Here is a 10422-nt window from a genome sequence, read left to right on the forward strand (position 1 = left end):
ATTGTGCTCAATTATTGTGGATCAAGTAGCAGTTGATGGATTTTGGTATTGAAGTTGGTTGCAACCCTATTTTCTGTGATAACACTAGTGCTATTAGTATGACTAAGAATCCGGTTCATCATAAGAGAACTAAGCACATAGATGTTAGACACCATTTTTTGAGGGACAACTATGAGAAAGGCTTGATCACTATGGAGTTTTGTGCTACTGACAAGCAAATTGCTGACATCTTCACAAAAGCCTTAAGTAGAGATCACTTTGAGAGGAACAGGTTGGAATTAGGGATGATTAAGATCACCTAAAAGGACCAGTTCAAGGTTAAACGAAAAAAATGAAAAAAATGGAAAAAAAATATTGGTTAGAAAGTCTATAAATTGTGTATAATTAGATTAAATCTTGCTCAGTCTCATACTTTCCATAGTATACTCTTGTGCCATGTGTTAAAATGACTCATTAATCTCTAATGATATTTTCTCTATTTTGGCAAATTTAGACTCACACAAGAGAATTATCAGTGAAGAACCTGGTTCATCAAGATAACACGGTATGTTTTCTACACTCTGCATAATTTGAAATAACTATATTTGGATCATGAGCAGAGTCCTACCAAATACCATACTCCTTTTGGACTTATCTGTTACAAGTGAACCAGTAAGTCCCAACCGAATGGAAGTACCTAGATTCTAGGGATACACTCCAATGTCTCTTCATAGTTGAATTTCAGTTTGATTAAACTTCTAAGAGTCTGAAAAGCTGTAGTTACCCCATCAATTATTCCCCTGTATATTGATTAGCTTTAGTGTATTCCTTACTTCATCTCTCTCACGCCGTCAAAAACTCTCATTCTTCTTTCATCTTCCAAACACAATATTCTCTTCTCTTCCTTACCCTAGCCCAGATATGTCGAACACCTCTGAAAATCCTTCATCACCACCACAGGAAACCACTTCCATACCTTCTACAACAATCTCTAAGAAAAGATGATGGCTCGTAAGATTGTCGTTGAAGGAGAGCAGATCATGAAAATAAACAAGCAATTGAAAGCAGGTAGGGGAGAAGAATTCCAGATTCATTTAAGTCTGCTACTAAGGGGGAAGAAAGTAGGTCTCCGAAACTGAACATGTATCTTCTGATTCTGAAGTTACTCCTGAGACAATTTCTGAAGTTGCTGCAAGTTTAGAGAATAGATTTGTACTGGTAGGATCTATAGTAGGTGTTGAGACTACAGAATCTGGAGAAGTTTGTGGTAAAACTAAAAAGGAAAAGAAAAGGAGAGCAAGTGTGCTAGGAGTACTGTGAGGGGAAATGGTACAAGAGTGGTTGATTCTTCACCCACTCCTGTTGGTCTAACAAAAGAAACTGGTGCAATGGTTGTTTGGGGAGAGGAATTTACTGAAATAGAAGAGAGTGTGAGCAAAACAGGGGGAAGTGGGTCTGGCGAAGCTGCTGAGGGGTTGTTTCAACTTGGGAAACATATAGATGAACCTGTTCCATCTGAATAGGTAACCTTCTTGGACCTACTGATAGGGTTATCAATGGCACCAAAACTCATGCCATTCCCTATGGTTTCATTCTTACAACTGTGCTTGTACATTTCAAGGTACAAGCAAGGATCATTTCGGGGTTAATACTCTGCTTGCTTGCGATTATGAAGTCAATGTCATTCTTAATGAACCTGGTTCATCTAAAAAGACACCTATAAATAGCAAAGTGAGAGTGAGGCAAAGGATATTGAGATAGCAAGGCTGAAGACACGATTGGTTGAGGTAGAATCTGAGAGAGATGTTCTCAGAGCTGAACTTGCAAGGGAAAAGGAGAAGAATGATGGAATTCTTCAAGACATGCTGAAACTTCTCCAAGCAAATAACCCAGCCCCTACCTCTTCCAAGCCTTAAATCCTAGCCTAGTGTAGATCAACCAGTGACCCAGTTCGGGACGTTTTGTTTCTTTTGCTCATGTTTTCAGTATTTTTATTTCTTCTTATGTTTTGTGGTAGAATCTTATCAATCATCAATGAAATTCACTGTCTTTTGCTCTAACTATTTGTTCATATTTCTTTGATGGTTAAAATTCTTAGCTTGATCTATGATGATTAATCCATGATTGCATTTGAAGTAGCCCCAGTGGCCATGAGTAAGCTTTAAAATTTGGTTATCTCACATTTTTATGCAACTTTTCGATGATGCCAAAAGGGGGAAAAAGGTTTTGCTTTAAACAAGTGATGTTTATAACCTAATGTACCTGGTCCTTGATGATAAGTGATAAAAAGGAAATATGTTTCTAACATTGTGTTGATGTTGAAGCTGAGTTCTGGCGGGGCCTAAGTGTATGAAAAGCACAGAGTTTGTCATCATCAAAAAGGGGGAATTTGTTGGCCCAAGTAAAGGTTAGTTTTGAAGACTGACAAAGGAACTCAGAGATGAACCAGGTCCATCCCTCAGGTGTACAAAAACGGGCAGATTCAAGCATGTGGGTTGCACGTGAAGGAGATAAGCTTAACTTGGTGTATTTAATATCTCCTGATCGAAAAGGTTGCATAATTGATAAGGAGAAGGACTCCTTAATCAAAGAGAACACTATTCAAGATAGGGAAGGAGTTAGAAGTTGAAATCAACTAGAACTCTTCCACCAAGGAAGAGTTGCATCAGAACTCTAGTTATTTCTTCATCTACTAACTCTATAAATTGCAGGATGTTCTCACATTAAAGTGTTGCACAAAAACGCAGAAGTTAAACGTGAATTGGGAGCAAAATAGCAAGGCTTTTTGCAAGCAGTTCGTGTGTGATTCAAGTGTGCAAACCTGAAGCTACAAGAACCAGATTGAAGAACCAGCTCCATAAAGAGTTTTATGTGTCTTTCTTTATTTCTAGTTCAACTGTAGTAGGTATTTTATATTGTACCTTTCAGCTTTATCTAGAAGCAATTGTAATAGGTAATTTGAGTATTCAAGTTAGAGTTAACTTGATGTTGTCGCAACAGTTAGAGGCTGGTTGCTACAACGGGATTAGAGGTAATCCTTAGGTTTACAAAGAGTTTTGTAAATGCAGTTTTGGCTCAGTGATTTTAGTGGAAGTTTGGGAAAATCCTACTGAGTAGTAGGTCGTGGTTTTTTCACCTTTTGAGCCAGGTGTTTTCCACGTAAAAATCTCTGTGTTCTTTATTTTATGTACTTTTAATTTCGCAAACAGTAGTAATAAGTACACCTAGAAGAACCAGGTCCTTCCAGAAGCAGTTTAAGCTAAAAATCGAGTACCACACAAATCACCCCCCCCTCTTGTGTGGTATTGACGTTTAGAACATCAATTGGTATCAGAGCAGGTTATCCTTGAAGAGGCTAACACCTTAGGAAAAGATCAACATGAGTGCACCACCTGGGAACTGGGAAGGGCAATCCACTATTAGGCCTCCACTTTTCAATGGTCAGTACTATTCTTGGTGGAAGAACAGGATGAGGGATCACATCATAGGAGAAGACAATGAACTCTGGAACATAGTCACTGATGGTCCTCTAGCAACTACAAAGAAGAATGCTGAAGGAGTGGATGTGCCAAAAACTAGAGCTGACTGCAGTACTGAGGATTTAAGAAAATGGGAGAAAAATGCTAAGGCCAAGAAATGGCTTGTGTGTGGACTTGGTCCAGATGAGTACAGTAGAATTCAAAGTTGTACCACTGCTAAGGAAATCTGGGATACTTTGCAAGTTGCACATGAAGGAACACCTCAAGTGAAGAGGTCCAGAGGAACACTACTGTATTCTCAATATGTGAATTTCACCATGAAGGAAGGGGAAACCATCCAAGAGATGTATAAAAGGTTCACCACACTGGCAAATGAACTTAAGTCTCTTGAAAGGTTTATTCTTGAAGAAGACAAAGTTGAGAAGATTTTGACGAGGGTACTGCCAATCTCTTGGGAAAGCAAAATCACAGCTATTCAGGAATCAAAGAACATTGCCACTCTCAAGTTGGATGAGCTAATTGGAAATCTCACTGCCTATGAACTTAGAAGGCAAACCATGAAGATGGATGCACCTAAGAAGGAAAGGAGCCTGACATTCAAAATCACTGAAGGTGCTGATCTAGATGAGGATGAAATGACCATGATCACAAAGGATTTTAAGAAGTACCTAATAAGAGAAAATGTTCCTTCAAGAAATGGAAGCTACAACAAACCAAGGGTTCCTGAAAAACAAACCAATGACGGGTGCTACAAGTGTGGGAAGACTGATCACCACATCAAAAATTGCCCTCAATGGGAAATTGAATAGAAGAAGGAAAGAGCTGAACGAAGGAACAGGAAGAAGGAACAGGTTCATCCCAAGAAGAACAAAGGATCAACAAAGGCTATGGTTGCTGCTTGGGGTGAAAGCTCAGATGATGACTCAGAAGACGAAGATGGAGATGAACAAGCACTTATGGCAATTGGGAAATCCGATGAGGAATCTGAGGTAAGTATAATTCATCTCAAAGACAAGATTAAGTTTTTGTCTAAAGAAAGTCTATCTGAATCACTTCTAGATTTCATTGATGAATTTGAAGTTATAAACAATGAAAAGGAACAGTTGTCTAAGGAGTGTGTGATTCTGAAAGCTAAGTGCAAAAACCTGGAACTTAGGGCTAATGAGAGTGATAGTAAAAATGCTGAGTTGAAGAACCAGGTTCATGAACTTGACACCACAGTCCTAGAGCTTAAATCTGAAAATCTAAAATTGAAATTAGGAACTGGTAAAAAGAAATCTGATCACACACAACTCACTTTAGAAGAAAATGTAGGAAAAATGAAAGATGAGCTGTACAAAAGAGATGAGCAGATTAAAGTCTTAAAAGAAGATCTAGGAAAGGTGAAACATGAATTAGACAGAACTTGCAAATGGAACAAGGCCTCTGATGCACTCTCTTGGTTGCAAGAGCATCACAGTAGCAACAAAAGAGGACTTGGCTATGGGACTCAAGCACCAAAGTGGGACCCTAAAAGCAAGTACCTCACACTTCCTGAGAACAAAATTTGCACACATTGTGGTAAAACTGGTCACTATAAAAGTGAATGTATTGCAAAAGAAAAGGCTAGTCAAAAGAATAAAGAATTTGTTCAAGGGAAAAATAGGCTGCCAGGCTGGGCTAAAAAGAATCTGATTCACCCTTTTGCCTATAGAAAGGGACCCAAACTAGTTTGGGTTCCTAAGACTAACCCCTGATTTCCTTTTTTGGGTCCAAGTGAAAGGGAGCAGCCAAATATTGTACATGGATAGTGGCTGTTCAAAGCATATGACATGAAGCAAGAACCAGTTCCTTTCACTTGAGGACCTCAAAGGAGGTAATGTCTCCTTTAGAAATGGGAAGAAAGGTGAGATCATTGGGGTTGGAAGGTAGGTAAGACTGTTTATCATTCTATTGAGAATGTCTACTTGATAGATGGCCTAAAGTAAAGTCTAATCAGTGTATCACAATTATGTGGTAAAGGTAACTTGGTAGCATTCACCACTACCAAATATTTTGTGATTAATCTTACCATTGACAAGATTGTTTTGCAGGGAAAAAGAGTAAAAAATACATGCATTGTAGATTTGTCCACACTTTCAGAAAATGAACTCACTTGCTTAAGTGTGTTGGACAATGATCCCCTCCTTTGGCACAAGAGACTTGGACATGTAAGTCTGAGTCAACTCAACAAATTAGTCTCCAAGGATATGGTGATAGGGCTGCCTAACATCAAGTTCAAGGAAGACAAAGTTTGTGAGGCTCAAGGGGGAAGCAGGTAAGATCCTTCTTTTAAATGCAAGAAAGTGGTAAGCACCACCAGAATGATGGAACTGGTCCATATGGATCTCTGTGGTCCAATGAGAATATTAAGCAGATGTGGTAAAAGACATGTGATGGTGTTGTTGATGATTACTCTAGGTTTACTTGGACATTATTTTTAACATCTAAAGATGAAGCATCTGACATGTTTACTTCTTTTGTTAGAAAAACTCAGAAACAACTAGGTAATCAACTTGCATCAATTAGGTCTGATCATGGAACTGAATTTGAAAATGCTAAGTTTGCTGAATTTTTGCATGCTACATCATAAATATTTGCATGACTAGACCTCTTGTTAAGAAGATTCCCTATGAGTCACTTAAAGGGAGAAAGCTAAATATATCCCATCTTAGGGCATTTAAATGCAAGTGCTTTGCGCACAATAATGGCAAAGACTCCCTAGGTAAGTATGATCCCAGAAGTGATGAGGGAGTATTCTTGGGATATTCTTCACATAGTAAAGCTTATAAGATATAGAGTAAAAGAACTATGTGTGTAGAAAAAATGTATATGTTATTTTTTTTAAAACTAACATTCTTTCTGAGAGGCAGGAATAAGATAATGAAGAGATTGGGCTGATAAGAAATTCAAATGGTGAAATCACAGTTCAGACTGAAGCTGCACCAGAAGAAGGAACAGGTGATGGAACAGGTTCTTCTACCCAGGGCAACATAACAGGGGGAACTGACTAGAGAGGAACTGATCCTCAAATCTCGAGGGAACCGGTCGATGAACCTATTCCTTAGTAACAAAACCAGGAAGAAACATCTAAAGAAATTGACACTCCTATTGCAACATCCACAAAATTGGCTATAGATGAACCTGGTTCATCTGTTGATCAAAAGTTGTATAGGGGAATGATTGGTTCTCTTTTATATCTCACTACTAGCAGACCTGACATTGTGTGTAGTGTAGGTCTTTGTGCTCGATTTCAGGTTTTCTAGTTGATAGGAAGAGCAACCCAGGTATGGCACACTTCCTTGGTTCATGTCTTGTGTCATAGGCTACCAAAAAGGCAAAATTCAATGGCCTTATCTACTGCTGAAGCTGAGTATATTGCTGCTGCTTCATGTTGTGCTCAATTGTTGTGGATCAAACAACCATTACTGAACTTTGGAATTGATGTTGGTTGCATCCCTATATGTTTTGTGATAACACTAGTGCTATTAGTATGACAAAGAAACCAGTTCATCATAAGAGAACTAAGCACATAGTGTTAGGCGCCATTTTTGAGGGACAACTATGAGAAAAGCTTGATCACTGTGGAGTTTTGTGCTACTAACAAGCAAATTGCTGACATCTTCACAATAGCCTTAAGTAGAGATCACTTTGAGAGGAACATGTTGGAATTAGGGATGATTAAGATTACCTAAAAGGACCAGTTCAAGGTTAAACGAAAAAAAATGAAAGAAAAAAAAATTGGTTAGAAAGTCTATAAATTGTGTATAATTAGATTAATTCTTGCTCAGTTTCATACTTTTCATAGTATACTCTTGTGCCATGTGTTAAAATGACTCATTAATCTCTAATGATATTTTCTCTATTTTGGCAAATTTAAACTCACACAAGAGAATTATCAGTGAAGAACCTGGTTCATCAAGATAACACGATATGTTTTCTACACTCTGCATAATTTGAAATAACTATATTTGGATCATGAGCAGAGAGTCCTACCAAATACCAAACTCCTTTTGGACATATCCGTTACAAGTGAACCAGTCCCGTTCAAAAGAGTCCCAACCAAATGGAAGTACCTAGATTCTAGGGATACACTCCAACGTCTCTTCAAAATTGAATTTCAGTTTAATTAAACTTCGAAGAGTCTGAAAAGATGTAGCTACCCCATCAATTATTCCTTTGTATATTGATCAGCTTTGGTGTATTCCTTACTTCATCTCTCTCAAGCCGTCAAAAAACTCTCATTCTTATTTCATCTTCCAAACACAATCTAATTCTCTTCTTTTCATACCCTAGCCTAGATATGTCAAACACCTCTGAAAATCCTTCATCACCAAGCAAATAAACAAGCAATTGAAAGCAGGTAGGGAAGAAGAAACCTAGAAATCTGAAGATTCATTTAAGTCTACTACTAAGGGGGAAGAAAGTAGGTCTTTCAAAATTGAACAGGTATCTTCTGATTCTAAAGTTTCTCTTGAGACAATTTCTAAAGTTGCTGCAAATTTGGAGAATAGATTTGTAGGATGTATAGCAGGTATAGAGTCTACATAATCTGGAGAAGTTGGTGGTAAAAATGAAAAAAAAGGAGAGCAAGGGCGCTAGGAGTACTGTGAGGGGAAAGGGGACAAGAGTGGCTGATTCTTCACCCACTTCTGTTGGTATAATAAAAGAAACTGGTGCAATGGTTGTTTGGGGAGAGGAATTTAGTGAAATAGAAGAGAGTGTGAGCAAAACAGGGGGAAGTGGGTCTGGCGAAGCTGCTGAGGGGTTGGTTCAACTTGGCAAAAATATAGATGAACCCGTTGCATCTGAATAGGAAACCCTTTTCAACTTGGCAAAAATATAGATGAACCCGTTCCATCTGAATAGGAAACCCTCGCGGACCTACTGATAGAGTTATCAATGGCACCAAAAACTCATGCCATTCCCTATGGTTTCATTCTCACAACTGTGCTTGCACATTTCAAGGTACCTATGAAGAAGTGGGGTTAATACTCTGCTTGCTTGCGATTATAAAGTCAATGTCATTCTTAATGAAACTGGTTCATCTAAAAAGACACATATCAATAGCAAAGTCAGAGTCTTGGTACAGGAGAGTGAGGCAAAGGATATTGAGATAGCAAGGCTGAAGACACGATTGGTTGAGGTAGAATCTGAGAGAGATGTTCTCAGAACTGAACTTGCAAGGGAAAAGGAGAAGAATGATGGAATTCTTCAAGACATGCTGAAACTTCTCCAAGCAAATAACCCAGCCCCTACCTCTTCCAAACCTTAAATCCTAGCCTAGTGTAGATCAACCAGTGACCCAATTCGAGACTTTTTGTTTCTTTTGCTCATATTTTCAGTATTTTTATTTCTTCTTATGCTTTGTGGTAGAATCTTATCAATCATCAATGAAATTCACTGTTTTTCTCTAACTGTTTGTTTATATTTCTTTGATGGCTTAAATTCTTAGCTTGATCTATGATGATTAATTCATGATTGCATTTGAAGTAGCCCCAGTGGCCATGAGTAAGCTTTAAAATCTGGTTATCTCACATTTTTTATGCAACTTTTCGATGATGCCAAAAGGGGGAAAAAAGGTTGTGCTTTAAACAAGTGATGCTTACACTTTGAATAGTGATGTTTATAACCTAATGTACATGGTTCTTGATGATAAGTGATAAAAAGGAAAAATGTTTCTAACATTGTGTTGATGTTAAGCTGAGTTGAAACAGGGCTAAGCTTATGAAAAGCACAGTGTTTGTCATCATCAAAAAGGGGAAATTTGTTGGCCCAAGTAAAGGTTAGTTTTGAAGACTGACAAAGGAACTCAGACATGATCCAGGTCCATCTAGTGGTCCATCCTTCAGGTTCACAAAAACGGGCAGATTCAAGCATGTGGGATGCACGTGAAGGAGATAAGCTTAACTTGGTGTATTTAATATCTCCTGATCGAAAAGGTTGCATAATTGATAAGGAGAAGGAGTCCTTAATCAAAGAGAACACTATTCAAGATAGGGAAGGAGTTAGAAGTTGAAATCAACTAGAACTCTTCCACCGAGGAAGAGTTGCATCAGAACTCTAGTTATTTCTTCATCTACTAACTCTATAAATTGCAGGATGTTCTCACATTAAAGTGTTGCACAAAATCGCAGAAGTTAAACGTGAATTGGGAGCAAAATAGCTAGGCTTTTTGCAAGCAGTTCGTGTGTGATTCAAGTGTGCAAACCAGAAGCTACATGAACCAGATTGAAGAACCAGCTCCATAAAGAGTTTTATGTGTCTTTCTTTAAATTCTAGTTCAATTGTAGTAGGTGTTTCATATTGTACCTTTCAGCTTTATCTAGAAGCAATTGTAATAGGTATTTTGAGTATTCAAGTTAGAGTTAACTTGAAGTTGTCGCAGCAGTTAGAGGCTGGCTGCTACAACGGGATTAGAGTTAATCCTTAGGTTTACAAAGAGTTTTTGTAAATGCTGTTTTGGCTCAGTGATTTTAGTGGAAGTTTGGGAAAATCCTACTGAGTAGTAGGTCGTGATTTTTTCACCTTTTAAGCCAGGTGTTTTCCACGTAAAAATCTCTGTGTTCTTTATTTTCTGTATTTATTATTCCGCAAACAGCAGTAGTTAGTACACCTAGAAGAACCAGGTCCTTCCAGAAGCAGTTTAAGCGGAAAATTGGGTACCACACAAATCACCCCCCTCTTGTGTGGTATTGACGTTTAGAACATCAACATCTAACAAGAAAATCACCAAGTAGAAACTTATCAGATGTGGATACCAACTCTAATAACCGTGACATGCATTTTGGATTAAGTGGCCTAATCTATCAAGCAAGTCTAATGTTCAACTTTTGTTGTATCTCTAAGCCGTGAAACTGGGCTTCAATGCTCCGATTATCCTCTCTGAATCACGGTCCTTATTCGACTTGTAGTGCCCGAAGGGTTTTCACCATCAAACCTCTCT

Source organism: Nicotiana attenuata, chromosome 12 (genome assembly GCF_001879085.1).
Source record: "Nicotiana attenuata strain UT chromosome 12, NIATTr2, whole genome shotgun sequence".
NCBI lineage: Eukaryota > Viridiplantae > Streptophyta > Magnoliopsida > Solanales > Solanaceae > Nicotiana > Nicotiana attenuata.